At 44.0% G+C, this 15,493-nt stretch overlaps 1 protein-coding gene across 1 annotated transcript in view; it reads right to left on the minus strand.

The window, feature by feature from the left end:
- Positions 1-14,834, minus strand: part of LOC124555652 — a 51,180-nt gene extending 36,346 nt beyond the window's left edge. Inside the window, exon 1 of the mRNA XM_047129637.1 lies at positions 14,801-14,834. The gene's annotated coding sequence lies outside the window, so the exon portion shown is untranslated. The remainder of the gene's footprint in view (positions 1-14,800) is intronic.
- Positions 14,835-15,493: the final 659 nt, after the last annotated feature.

Below are 15,493 nucleotides of genomic sequence, written 5' to 3' on the forward strand. Positions count from 1 at the left end.
ACTCATTTTTACATTCTTGCGAGAGAAAGTCACGGTAATCACATATTTTAATATAACGTAGCAAGAGCGTCACATGTGTTCATGACAAAGAATTACATTTTACTTTATTTCTGTATTCAGTGCTATACACTAGCAACAGTTTATAGAGAACGTTGATTTAAGTGTCGTACCTATTCAGAATCGATACGTACGTACTTCCTAAAAGCGTAAAATTAACACAGCATTCAAAAATTTCGGATTCATGACAATAACTTTTGCCTACGATTTACATGAAAACATGTTTGTATTACGTAGAACTTTAGCATGTTACCTAAAAATTTAAGCATTTCATGTAAACTAAACTACGTCGGTACCGACCGACCGCCGCGTCATCCTCACCTCAGGCGTCACTGAATGCGGATACGGAGGGTCATGTGGTCAGCACACCGCTCTCCCGCCGTTGACAGTTTTAGTGACCAAACGTATTATGTAAAAGTTACGAAAATTACTCACGGACCAGTACCGCAGAGAAGACAATTAGCTACATCGCGTGTAATCAAGAGTCATTCGAACAGTTCGCGTTCTACGAGGAATACTACTTGTTAGTGACGTTATGATCACTGTTCCTAATCGAAATTTAAAACAGATTTATAAATATTCCTTGTCAGGCACAAGCGTTTTGGCAGTATCATTCGGACCATGTTCATACCGTAAGATTTAACAACTCTTCACGGAACCTCTGTGTACAGAGGAGACAAAAAATGTATTCTCTCTTTAATACTTTGACACAAAAAGAAATGCAGTTATGGTTCATGCGGTGGATTCTATTTTTTTTTTTCGACAAAGGACACCTAAGTTACGTGGGTGCTACAAGCAGATGGCTATGCAGGAAGAATGGCTGAAATGAGCTTTTCTTTTGAAAAGTACGAGACCTTGTAAAAGAACGAGCACATTACAGCGGCGAAACGATAGTGTCAAAAAAGAGTTTGGAGGTCTGCAACATACGTGTCGCACAAAAATATGAGCGACCCCGTAATAAACTGAATTGTTTGTGCACAAAAGCTGGTCAGTTGTGTGTTCGATTCGGAAGACTGCAAAATGGGAATTGTGCATTCGAACGCAACTGCACGCTTTGAACAAAAACGATCTGGCTGGAAAGTTCCGTATAGTGTCTGGTTTCAAGACATGGTACGTAAAGAGGAAGAGAATGCAGGGGAAAGAACCTGGTCTGATGAGATGTTATTCAAACAGAGCTATGTGGCAAAGCGCTCTAGCTGTGTGAATTAGGCTTCTGTAAATCCATTCATTTACGTGAACAAGGTAGCAAACCTATCAGAGGTTCACGTGTTGTGTGGTCTGAATATAGCTACGCTGCTTAGTTGGTAATTTACTTTTAGGTACCGTAGCGAAGTTCACGAAGTGGTTCCTACTTTCGGCCGACGGACGGATGCGAAAATGACAGATGTAGAAATAAGCGAACATGGAACTGAAAAATAAATCAGAAAGCCAGTGAGAAGAAAGTACACTGTACCTGATGGGTACACACTAGATTTTGTATCGACTATATAGAAGAACTGTCATTTCTTCCAGCTACAGTCCAACGTAAACTGCTATAACAACGGAAAGTTCCTCTTGATAAACAGTGCACGTTGTTCCGATCTGTAGGAATGTCTCGGTACAGATGCACATTACTACAGAACCCGTCTTGTTCTGTTCGTCCATGAGGTCCAAAAGTGTACAGGGAGTGCCGGCCGTTGTGGTCGAGCGGTTCTAGGCGCTTCAGTCCGGAACCGCGCTGCTGCTACGGTCGTAGGTTCGAATCCTGCCTCGGGCATGGATGTGTGTGATGTCCTTAGGTTAGTTAGGTTTAAGTAGTTCTAAGTCTAGGGGACTGATGACCTCAGATGTTGAGTCCCGTAGTGCTCAGAACCATTTTTTGTACAGGGAGCGATGTTTCTTGAATAGCGGAAGGTCTTGAGTACGCTCTGCACAGTCGCCCAGTAAACAAATTGCCTATTGATGGTAACAAGGATATCGTATACGATTGAAATGAAGACTTCCTGGAAAACAATACCCAAATTGTCTTCCTTAATGAGAAACATCACAAGAAGCGGAAACACGTATGGTATACTTGGTAGCACGGTTACTATTCACGGCATATACAAATACAGAAAAACGTCGTAATCCTCTGTGGCTCTTCTGCAGATGGTATAGTCGTTTGCGAAATGCGGAAAGACTTAACCTATGCGCAGTATTGTGTGCAAAGGGTAACACAAATAAATGAGATGTGATGTCCGTAAATGCACCAGCCCGGAAAACCGTGAGCGTTAGCACGCCGCTTCCGGAATTTGGGGAGACGCGCCGGCTCCTGATCAATTTCGCCCGGCGAATTAACGGCGAAGCCCGGTGTGCTGGCCAGCCCGGATGTGGTTTTTATGCGGTTTCCCACATTCGACTAGGTGAACACTGGAGCGGTACCCACGTCCGCCCCCCCCCCCCCCCCAAAATTACGCGATTTGCAAGCGTTTCGTAAACATTCACGAACTGTCACATGGGACAACACTAGACGCAAACAGATGGAGTACACAAACTCCTCCTGTGCGATGTGGGGAGGGGGTGGGGCGACAAGAAATGCATCCGGCCACGCCCTACCCTAACATAGCCAAATCAGGAGTGACATTCCGATCCTGTGAAGACGCAGAATAAGACTAGGAAAAAGAAGAGAACGACCGTAAATATGTGGAAACAACCGCTACACAATACACCATCAGTCACTGCAATTAGTCGCATCCATCAAGTATTGAAAGTATTTAAGTACATCTGTTCCGAGTGATCTGATGTGGAATGACCATATATATCTAGCAGTGGGGAAGGCAGATAGCAGACTGACAATTATGCTAACAGCTCTAAGGAAGTGTCATTGAATCACGAAGGAGGTTGTTGTTGGTTCAAATGACTCTGAGCACTATGCGACTTAACTTCTGAGGTCATCAGTCCCCTAGAACTTAGAACTAATTAAACCTAACTAACCTAAGGACGTCACACACATCCATGCCCGAAGCGGGATTCGAACCTGCGACAGTTCCGTGTCAGAAACTCTGGGCACTGTGGTTTGTTGCAGTTAAATGTTAATCAGTTATGTGAAAACCACGTGCTGATGTTACTGACTATTTAAAATAATTTCCATCACATTCCACTTATTTTACAACAATATTTGTGTAACTATTGAAGTTTCATCACCTGCTGTAAATCCTAAAACTTATGCGCAACACATAATTTAGAACACTTGCAAACCAATTTAAATACATATACAAACTTCCGAGGCACTCGAGTCGCTCTACGCTATGTAAAGAGATAAACTGTAAAATCATTGAAGTATTTGGATTCAGCCATACTAACAAAAACGATAAACTCGGATCTAGTGCATGAGGATCGTTGCCGGCAACACTGGCAGCCTTAATGAACGGAGTTGCTGCATATTCCTCGGCTGTCTTCAGCTGTCTTAGCATGATATTTCTATTATGCTTTCGATCTTAAATGGTTCCCATAAATCAATTTAGGCGAATGCCGGAAGAAGGCTGCAGTCGATTACCTGCTCGACCCTTTCGGTCAGGAGAAACTGTTCTGTCTGTAAAAACGAAGTTAATCCCAAGTACAGTAGATAGGCAAGAAAAAATGCCAATACTGTTGTGGTATCTTGCTCAGTATCACAATAAAGGATGAATCCATTTTGAGATGGAAATAAAATATTAAAACAAGTCGGAAAGTGTCATTCAACTTGCATCTGAAAAACAGTAGTTATTTCTCAGTGGTGGATCGTAAAACTGCACGATAAGCAAGGAGAACATATACTGCACTTAATCTTATAGAAAAGCACAAATATCACTTTGCAATGTAAACTACAGTTACGAATGAAACAACGAACAGGAAACAACACCACACGTGTCTCACATACGTACTGTATTGAAACACTATTTTACAGAACCCGTTCATCTTTGCCATACTTGGGAACGGAATACTCCTGAAACAGCTCGTAACTATACAGATTTAGTAACCGAAATATTCAATGCTTTCTGTTATTGCGTTCAGTATTCGATATGTTTTATTAAACAGAGAGGAGCCAGAAGACAAATCACGCGTCTTACCTGTGATAGAAAGGATAGATTCCATTTTAGGAGCACAAACAGAGACATCGCAGGAAGCTGTTCACTGCTCGGACCAACTTACACTACACTGACGTTGCGAGCGACGCAGCTATATATATAAAAGGAAGGAAATAGCCGAGATCACTCAGAACTGCCGCCTACCCATTGTCCGATGCGGACCATTAAGGCCTCACCACTGCTATAAGCACTTCTCATAAGTGGTGTAATTTTTGCAGTTCCAAGCGTAATTCACAGAGTAATTTGGTAATATTACCCTGCAGCCAGGAATAACAGACAATAAGTGGGATAGACAGCAAAATGAAATGAACTACCGACAGAGAAAATTTTCTGGGATTAAGTCCAAAGCATCTGTTCAATAAATACCTGCTTTCACTATCTTTTACTTATTTTCAGAATTACGTTATAATCGTTGGCTTCTTACGCTGATGAAGTAATTAGTTTGTAAATTGTTAGCCACAGATAATCTCTGAATAATTAGACTCAGCGGCGCAAAAACGCGCTGTACTTTAAATCAGCATGGAGGATCGAGACGAAAATTAACCATTCAGGGGTCTGTAGTTTCGCTAGCACTTACGATCTATTCTACGTAACTGGTGAAAAGACTCCTTCATTGATAGCACGGCCATGTCCTTAAGTAATCAATCAACCATGTGTAAGCGCTCTCCTGGGAACGCTCTTCATGTCAATAGAAAATTCAAATAGGATTAGTGTTTAGTTGATTTCTTCATAGATCACGCAACCGGTCCTATTAATGACACTTGATAGGACGCATGTTATTTCCGTAGCCGACCGAAGTGGCACACTGGTTAAGACATAGGACACGCATTCTAAGGAATCGGAGATTGAATTCCGTCTACATCTACATCTATAATCCGCAAACCACAGTGAAGTGTATGGCAGAGGACACTTCCTATAGTACGAAATAAATGCTTTCTTCCCGTTCCGGGGTCCATACTGAATCAATATTTAGGGTGATGTATATTTCTATATTCATCACTTAACTGTGCATCTTCGATCTGTGTAAGTAGGTATTCACGGGACTGATGCTGTGTGCCAGTTCAATGTTTCTTCAGCATCTTCAAAAAAATTGTTCAAATGGCTCTGAGCACTATGGGACTTAACATCTTAGGTAATCAGTCCCCTAGAACTTAGAACTACTTAAACCTAACTAACCTAAAGACATCACACACATCCATGCCCGCGGCAGGATTCGAACCTGCGACCGTAGCAGTCCCGCGGTTCCGGACTGCAGCGCCTAGAACCGCAAGACCACCGCGGCCGGCTTCAGCATCTCCGTGACGCCCGCCAATCAGTCAAAGAAACGTCTCTTCAGTCGTGTTACCCTTCTTTGTATACGTTCAATATCTCCTGTTAGTTTTATTTGGTGTGGGTCCTTCCATTTCAGGCTGACTGCTTTTTCCCTTTATCCACCAACGAACCGCAGCCTGCGACCGCCTTACCTACGGCTAAGCCTAAGGGGTAATTTCATTTAATATCCCACAAACTGTTACACCTTGGTGTTTTCATTAGTAGACTGATTCTAACTGTGATTCACTGACGTTTTATTCATAGAATATTACGTTTTTTTCGTTTTTTAAAGTGCACAATTTTACATTTCTATATATTAAAAGCAAGTTGCGAATGTCTGAAAAATGGGAAATCTTATCAAGATCCGAATGAATATTTGTCGCGCTATTTTGCTATATAACTGCATTATAGGTGACTCCACGATTTGCAAAAAGTCTGAGGTTACTGCCGGGTCACAATATACGACATGGACAACCACCCAGGCATATTTCCCTGAGAAACTTTCGAAGTTATGTCTGCATCTATCGACGACTCTCCATCCAAGATCCCGTGTCCTCCCCACCAAGAAATGCACAAATTATTCACAAATTGATTTTATACCCCATAGTATCATACTTTCGTTAATAAGCATCGTTGTGGTAAGAAGTTAACTATTTTTTGGAAGCAAAGAAATACTGCATCCACCTGATTGCCTTCAGCCATTGCGTCTACTTGGTAGCTGTCCAGTCATTAGGATTCAGACTATCCGTAGTGACCCGAAATCAGTTAAGACGAGTGTCGAGATTGTTACTTTGAAAAACATACGACCGATTTCTTCCCCCATTCCGAGCCTCTCCGTCTCTAATGCTCCGTCTCTAATGCTGTGGAGGTGACGTTAAATCTGAATCTCCATTTCCTTTTTTCGTTGCTGTGATTGGAAACCGTGGCGTATTCTTAACAATAAAGTAGCACCCATACATATTCCTGTATACTTACAGATTTTAATCTATGCCTGACGAACGTTTCATTAGAGTATCGCTGATATATTTCACCAAAACACTTTTTAAAGTACTTTTCGGGCAGTTTATTAAGAGGCATTGCTGGAATTGTTCGAATTATTCAGAAATCGAAATCCCACATTCATCGATCGGAGCTCAGACGCATACAGTTGCGTATTGTAGGTAGTACTTCGACTGATCACACCTCACGCAGTAGTTCAGAGCTTCAGCCTGCTATTAGCTCTTCTCCATATATCCAGAGCCACATTCCCGCGCCAGCACACATTTTGACCCATTATAACCGATCAGGACCTGAAATAATTGTCCCACGACGAGTAACATACACTACTGCCCATTAAAACTGCTACACCAAGAAGAAATGCAGATGATAAACGGGTATTCATTACACAAATATATTATACTAGAACTGACATGTGATTACATTTTCACGCAATTTGGGTGCATAGATACCGAGATATCAGTACACAAAACAACCACCTATGACGGTAATAACGGCCTTGATACGCCTGGGCATTGAGTCAAACAGAGCTTGGATGGTATGTACAGATACAGCTGCCCATGCAGCTTCAACACGATACCACAGTTCATCAAGAGTAGTGACTGGCGTATTTTGACGAGCCAGTTGCTCGGCCACCATTGACCAGACGTTTTCAATTGATGAGAGATCTGGAGAATGTGCTGGCCAGAGCAGCAGTTGAACATTTTATGTATCCAGAAAGGCCCGTACAGGACCTGCAACATGCGGTCGTGCATTATCCTGCTGAAATGTAGGGTTTCGCAGGGATCGAGTGAAGGGTAGAGCCACGGATCGTAACACATCTGAAATGTAAAGTCCACTGTTCAAAGTGCCGTCAATGCGAACAAGAGGTGACCGAGACGTGTAACCAATGGCACCCCATACCATCACACCGGGTGATACGCCAGTATGGCGATGACGAATACACGCTTCCAATGTGCGTTCACCGCAATGTCGCCAAACACGGATGCAACCATCATGATGCTATAAACAGAACCTGGATTCACCCGAAAAAATGACGTTTTGACATTCGTGCACCCAGGTTCGTCGTAGAGTACACCATCGCAGGCGCTCCTGTCTGTGAAGCAGCGTCAAGGGTAACCGCAGCCATGGTCTCCGAGCTGATCGTCCATGCTGCTGCAAACGTCGTCGAACTGTTCGTCCAGATGATTGTTGTCTTGCAAACGTCCCTATCTGTTGACTCAGGGATCGAGACGTGGCTGCGCGATCCGTTACAGCCATGCGGATAAGGTGCCTGTCATCTCGACTGTTAGTGATACGAGGCCGTTGGGATCCAGCACGGCGTTCCGTATTACCCTCCTGAACCCACCGATTCCATATTCTGCTAACAGTCATTGGATCTCGACCAACGCGAGCAGCAATATCGCGATACGATAAACCGCAATCGCGATAGGCTACAATCCGACCTTTATCAAAGTCGGAAACGTGATGGTACGCATTTCTCCTCCTTACACGAGGCATCACAACAACGTTTCACCAGGCAAAGCCGGTCAACTGCTGTTTGTGTATGAGAAATCGGTTGGAAACTTTCCTCATGTCAGCACGTTGTAGGTGTCGCCACCGGCGCCAACCTTGCGTGAATGCTCTGAAAAGCTAATCATTTGCATATCACAGCATCTTCTTCCTGTCGGTTAAATTTCGCGTCTGTAGCACGTCATCTTCGTGGTGTAGCAATTTTTATGGCCAATAGTGTATGTAATTTCAATGGTTTCGCACTGTTTTAACGTTAATAAATACCAACATCACTTTCAAAAATTTATTTTTAAGTATTTGAAATCAAACTTTATTTCCGTCAGCTAACAGGGAACACCTCTTTATAACTCTCCGTAAAAAAATAGTGCGTTTTGCATTCTGGAATTCAAACCTCGTTGCGGTCATTTTGAATTCGGGTTCCACGTGTTTCTGCTCCAAAGCAAAAGCAGTAATGTTTCCTCAATAATGTCACGACCGAATCGTTGTTTAACAGAGTCTATGCGAGTGGGTTCCAAATCCCGTTCGGCTGCTCACATTTAGTTTTTCCATGGTTTCTGAAAATCACTTAAGCCGATGTCCGGGATAGTTCATTTGAATAGACCTCCTCTGCCTTTGGCCAATCTGACCTTGTGCTCCATTGGAACGTTAAACGCTAGTATTCCGTTTACATCTACATCTATTACCCACAATCCAACTTACGGTGTGTGGCGGTGTGTAGTGTGACATTTCTATCATTTCTCCTCCTTTCCTGTTCCATTCGTGTATAGTGCATTGAAGAACGACTTTGGATCAGGCTCTGTAACACCCTTAATTCCTCATATTTTCCTATTGTGGTCATTTCGCGGTATGCGTGTGGACAGTAGTAGTATGAGTACTCTCTTCTTAGAACGATCTCAGCATTTTAATAGCACTTATCTCCACAATGTAATGCACCCATCTTGTAACATGCGTTCCGTGTGCAGTTTCATAACGCCCTCGCGGCCACCCAATGAACCCATGAAGAAAAAAGCACCTTTTTTGTATCTTCTCTTTCTCCTCTATTACACCCAGCTGGCAAGAGGTCCACACACAGAACGACTGTTTTGCAAGTTACCTCCATTGCGGATGAACCACACTCGCATTGTATTCTTGGAATGAACCTCAGCCTACTATATGCCTTTCCTGTCTGTAATTCTATCCGTTCGTTCCACTTAAGGTCGCTCCGAACACTAAACTACTCGATAATTAACAGTTGTTATATTTTCTCTGTGTTTCATCGCCAATAGCGCAGTCAATCGGTAATGGACCTTTCTGCCCATTTACACGCACTGCGTTACACTTATTTACGTTAAGGGTCAACCAACAGCTTTTCAGTTCTCTACAGGTTATCCTGCTTCTCATTGCAGCACTCTGGCACAGTATGTCTCATTTATAGAACAGCATCAGTCGCTTGTGCCTTCATGCAGCTTCTAGTTTTATACTGGTGATCTTCAAGCTAAAGGGACACTAATCCTTCTCCTCAACCTCCGGGGTCAGATCTCCCCCTTCACGTCATTTGAGTAATTTATTACAAAAACTGTAATATAAAAGCGACGGAATTCGATCTCATCGTATCTTTCGCATTCGATTCACGTACCAATTTGAACAAACATTAACACTCAGTTAATCAATGTATACAGAAACAACCGTAATGAAGATAGGAGAATTTGCCCTGATGGAATTAAAATCAAACGGACGCGTACAGCTATTTGTAGGAAAAGCCGGCGCTGGCTGAGTTTCTTTGTAAATATCTTAAGGAACGGTAATTCACCCACGACAGGGGTTTTAGAGACGTCATTCGACCAATTCGTGAGTATTGCTAATCAACCTGAAATCATACTAAGAACGGTTAACAGAGAAGATCCAAAGAAGAACGGAAAAGAAAGATTAGGATTTAACGAACTGTCGACGACGACAGCATTAGAGACAGAGCACAAGCTCGAAGAGAGGAAGTGTGACAGCGCCCTATCAAAGTAACCATCCCAGTATTACACTCTAAGCCATTTAAAGAAATCACGACATAGTTTAGTCTGGAGGACGATATGAGAATTTGAACCAAGGTGCTCCAGAATGTAAGTCCAGTGTCTTAACATTGTGCCGCCCCGTTCATTCAAGGAAGAACTGCGCGTTTCATGTTGGGTTCATTCGTTACCGCGAAAGGTCACGGAGACGTTCATTAAATTACAGTGGAAGCTGATGCAAGAGAGACCAATTGCAAAAATATTTAAACAAGGTATCTGTGTATTGTGAAAAATGGTTCAAATGGCTCTGAGCACTATGGGACTTTACAGCTGAGGTTATCAGACCCCTAGAACGTAGAACTACGTAAACCTAACTAACCTAAGGACATCACACACATTCATGCCCGAGGCAGGATTCGAACCTGAGACCGTAGCGCCTAGAACCGCTCGGCCACTCCGGCCGGCTACTGTGGAAAGTGGCAATCGACTCTAAATATTAAAAAAAAAACGTGAGGTCATCCACATGAGTACTAAAATGAATACGTTATATTTTGGTTAGGTGATAATGACACAAATTTGGAAATTTGTGGTAAGATCTTATGGGACCAAACTGCAGAGGTCATCGGTCCCTAAGCTTACACACTACATAATCTAACTTAAACTAACTTATGCTAAAGACAACACACGCGCACCCATGCCCGAGGGAGGACTCGAACCTCCGACGGAGGAGCCGCACGAACCTTGACAAACCCCTCAAACCGCGCGGATATCCCGCGCGGCAAATGACACAGATCTAAAGGCTTTAAATTCTGCTAAATTACCAAGGCATTACAATTACGAACAATTTAAATTGGAAGGATTACATAGAAAATGTTTTGGGGAAGGCGAACCAAAGACTGTGTTTTATTTGAGAGCTCTTAAGAGATGCACCAAATCTACTGACAATGATTATGCGTGTGGCTAGGCAGGGAGACCCACGTGCGGGGAGCCTGGCAGCCCCACTTTGGCGACTTACCTGTTGGTATGGGTGGGAAGACGATAAAAACAATTCAAAACGCCCTCCCCGAGCGAAGAAAATCTCCGACCCAGATGGGAAACGAATCCGGGTCCCTCGTATGGCATTTCGCTGTGGGCCTGTGGAGGCGGACTACCAGACCTACGAAAGAGACCGCCTACACCACGCTTGTCCGTCCTATTACGAAGAATTGCCGCGCGGTATGGGATCCTCACGAGGCAGTATTGACGAAAGACATAGAAACAGTTCAAAGAAGGATAGCTCGTTTTGTATAATCGCGAAATAGGAGAGAGTGTCACAGATATGATACTCGAGTTGGGGTGGCAATTGCGTTTTTCGTTGCGGAGAGGTCTTTTCACGAAATTTCTATCACCATCTTTCTCTTCAGAATGCGAAAGTATTTTGTTGGCATCCACCTACATTGGGATAAATTATCATTGTAGTAAAATAAGAGAAATGAGTTCGCGCTGTTCGATAATGGAACGGTAGAGAAAGAGTCTGAAGGTGATTCGATGTACCCTCTGTCAAGATTGTAAGTGTGAATTGCAGAGTAGTTGTGTAGATGTGGATGTAGAGACGTTGTGCATCACGTAATTGTTTGTTGCTGAAATTCCTAGAGGATACGTTCCGGGAAGAATGAGACAGCGTCTTACTTATTGCCACTTACAACATGCGAAATGCCCATTACGGGAAAAATCTAAGACATTCCGGGAAGTACCGCCAGTCGCGTTTCCGCCTCAACACTTGCGAACTGATAATCAAAGTGTGGTTCAAAATTGTTCAAATGGCTCTGAGCACTATGGGACTTAACAGTTGTGGTCATCAGTCCCCTAGAACTTAGAACTACGTAAACCTAACTAACCTAAGGACATCACACACATCCATGCCCGAGGCAGGATTCGAACCTACAAAGTGTGGAAATGGAAGCGGTACTCGGGATCCACACACCATAAAGTGGCCTGTGGAGTTTACACGTTCATGTAAATGTATAGGGCCAACAGCCTTGCCGCAGTGGTAACACCGGTTCCAGTCAGATCACCGAAGTTAAGCGCTGACGGGCTGGGCGAGCACTTGGATGGGTGACCGTCCGGTTCGCCGAGCGCTGCTGGCAAGCGGGGTGCACTCAGCCCTTGTGAGGCAAACTGAGCAGCTACTTGACTGACAAATAGCGGCTCCGGTGTCCTAAACTGACATACGGCCGGAAGAACGGTGTGCTGACCACATGCCTCTCCGTGTCCGCATCCAGTGGCGCCTGTGGGCTGAAGGATGACACGGGAGCCGGTCGGTACCGTTGGGTCTTCATGGCCCGTTCGAACGGAGTTAAGTTTAGTTTTTTTATGTAAATGTAAGAATTAGTACCAAGAAGGAAACAGGATTGCGAGTAAGGGCTATGGCTAACTGAACTTACTAATCAAAGAAAATATTTTTCGAGGAAGTAAAGGCAATGACGCAACCACATAGAGGTGAAGATACGCGCGTAGATTAGAGAAAAAACACATGGAATACACTATTTGACACAAAAAATGAAAGATAAAAGCGCAAGCTGGATCCGTGGTTGGGGCACTAGACTCGGGGTGGCATTCAAATCCTGAGCTGGGTTTCCCAAGATTCGTCTGAGCCACTTAGTTAACCCTCGCTGTCGTTCCTCGAACACATCCTCCCTCATCCTTTCTCAACTAAGCTACCACTTCGGCATTAATGCTCTCACTGACGAGAGACGCTGAACTCTTGCATTCTTACCAGACGAATCAAAATTGGCGTTAAGACCGCCACTAAATAAATCACTTCTTCGGCTGCAAGTAATTAATGAAGAAAATTAAAAATTCCGGCATCTTTACGGTAAATAGACAGGTTTCACAAACACGACTGGCTATCAAACCAATACTATTAACCGGCAACATCACTGAAATTCTTGGCGAATGAACCATAAAGTTAACAATTTTTTCATTATGTGGGGCCACAGTCTTAAAATATTTCTTTAAAGTCAGAACTGCCATTAGACTGTTTTCTATTATTTGCAGTGTGACATTTACACGGTCATGATTTCGGCTTTATGTTGCCTTTATGAAGTGTAAATGTAACACTGCAAATAAAAAAAAAAAGAAAGAACAGTCTAATGGCGGTACTGACTTTAAGGGAACCATAAAGTGTTTAGACTGTTAAGACAGAACAAGGTGGGGCAGAAATTAGGAGATTGGACTCGCATTCGGGAGAACGACATAACAAATCCCCATCCGACCATAGCAAGTTGGGTATTCCGTAGTTTCCCTAAATCGCTGAGGGCAAATTTTGGGATGGTTCCTTTGAAAAGGACATGTCCGATTTCTTTCCCCATCATTCTCTCAATCTGAAACTGTGGCTTGTCTCTCATGACCTCATCATCGAAGGAACGTTAACATCTACATCTACATTTATACTCCGCAAGCCATCCAACGGTGTGTGGCGGACGGAACTTTACGTGCCACTGTCATTAGCTCCCTTTCCAGTTCCAGTCGCGTATGGTTCGCGGGAAGAACGACTGCCGGAAAGCCTCCGTGCGTGCTCGAATCTCTCTAATTTTACATTCGTGATCTCCTCGGGAGGTATAAGTACGGGGAAGCAATATAGTCGATACCTCATCCAGAAACGCACCCTCTCGAAACCTGGACAGCAAGCTACACCGCGATGCAGAGCGCCTCTCTTGCAGAGTCTGCCACTTGAGTTTGCTACACATCTCCGTAAGGCTATCACGCTTACCAAATAACCCTGTGACGAAACGCGGCGCTCTTCTTTGGATCTTCTCTATCTCCTCTGTCAACCCGACCTGGTACGGATCCCACACTGATGAGCAATACTCAAGTATAGGTCGAACGAGTGTTTTGTAAGCCACCTCCTTTGTTGATGGACTACATTTTCTAAGGACTCTCCCAATGAATCTCAACCTGGTACCCGCCTTACCAACAATTAATTTTATATGATCGTTCCACTTCAAATCGTTCCGCACGCATACTCCCAGATATTTTGCAGAAGTAACTGCTACCAGTGTTTGTTCCGCTATCATATAACCATACAATAAGGGATCCTTCTGTCTATGTATTCGCAATACATTACATTTGTCTATGTTAAGGGTCAGTTGCCACTCCCTGCACCAAGTGCCTATCCGCTGCAGATCTTCCTGCATTTCGCTACAATTTTCTAATGCTGCAACTTCTCTGTATACTACAGCATCATCCGCGAAAAGCCGCATGGAACTTCCGACAATATCTACTAGGTCATTAATATATACATTGTGAAAAGCAATGGTCCCATAACACTCCCCTGTGGCACGCCAGAGGTTACTTTAACATCTGTAGACGTCTCTCCATTGAGAACAACATGCTGTGTTCTGTTTGCTAAAAACTGTTCAATCCAGCCACACAGCTGGTCTGATATTCCATAGGCTCTTACTTTGTTTATCAGGCGACAGTGCGGAATTGTATCGAACGCCTTCCGGAAGTCAAGGAAAATGGCATCTACCTGGGAGCCTGTATCTAATATTTTCTGGGTCTCGTGAACAAATAAAGCGAGTTGCATCTCACACGATCGCTGTTTCCGGTATCCGTGTTGATTCCTACAGAGTAGATTCTGGGTTTCCAGAAATGACTCCTCTTTCGTACTTACTGTTGATCTGATGTAGATAAAACATTCCACCACCGGAAAACTATACCGTATACAGAAACGTTTTCTAACTATTTTTCGTTATGATAGTTATGCTGTAAACAAAACTGAAGAGCAAATGAGCCAACAGCGACAGTCCCGTGAAGACGAGAGCTGGCCGGCAGGAGAAGTAGAGACGCATAGCACGAGCGGCTGAGGGCGGTACGTACCTGCGTGAGCAACGCGAGATGCGTGGCGCGAGGTGCGTGCGACGTGCGGTGCGGTGGGGTGCGCCTATATAGCAGCGGCAGCGGCGCTGCGGGCTGCCCCACCTGCCGGGGCAACGACTGGCCGCAGACGCCGCCTGCATGCTCGTGCCCTACTTAACCACCCGCAGCTGCCGGCTGCTAGCTGCTGCACCACCGATCAGATCCTCTACCCGATAAGCTTTCCTTACCCTACACTCGATCACGCGCCATTTGACCCTCTTCCGAGACCACTATCAGGGGGTAGTGTTTGACCACTCTACAGCACGTCTCAAATATTCGACCTGCCGCAACATAAAGAAGATGGGTATGAAAGAAATCATTCCCACAGGACATCTTACAATCAACAGATGCTGGTGAACAGATAGAATCCGTCTTCCCAGTTTTCCGTAAGAAGTTTGACATCGCACCACATGGTGGATTATTAACCTTCATACGATCCTACGGTATATCTTAGCAGATATGTGATTGGATTGATGAATGTTTGACTAAGGGAAGCCAGTACATTATACTGAGCGCTATGATTCTGTGGTGTACGGGAAGGTGTCGTCGTTGAGTGACAGGAGGAGGATACAAGTCGACTTGGACAGGATTTTTAATTGGTGTAAAGAATGGCAGCTAACTCTAAATATAGATAAATGTAAATTAATGCAGATG

The sequence above is a fragment of the Schistocerca americana genome, chromosome X (genome assembly GCF_021461395.2).
Source record: "Schistocerca americana isolate TAMUIC-IGC-003095 chromosome X, iqSchAmer2.1, whole genome shotgun sequence".
Taxonomy (NCBI): Eukaryota; Metazoa; Arthropoda; class Insecta; order Orthoptera; family Acrididae; genus Schistocerca; species Schistocerca americana.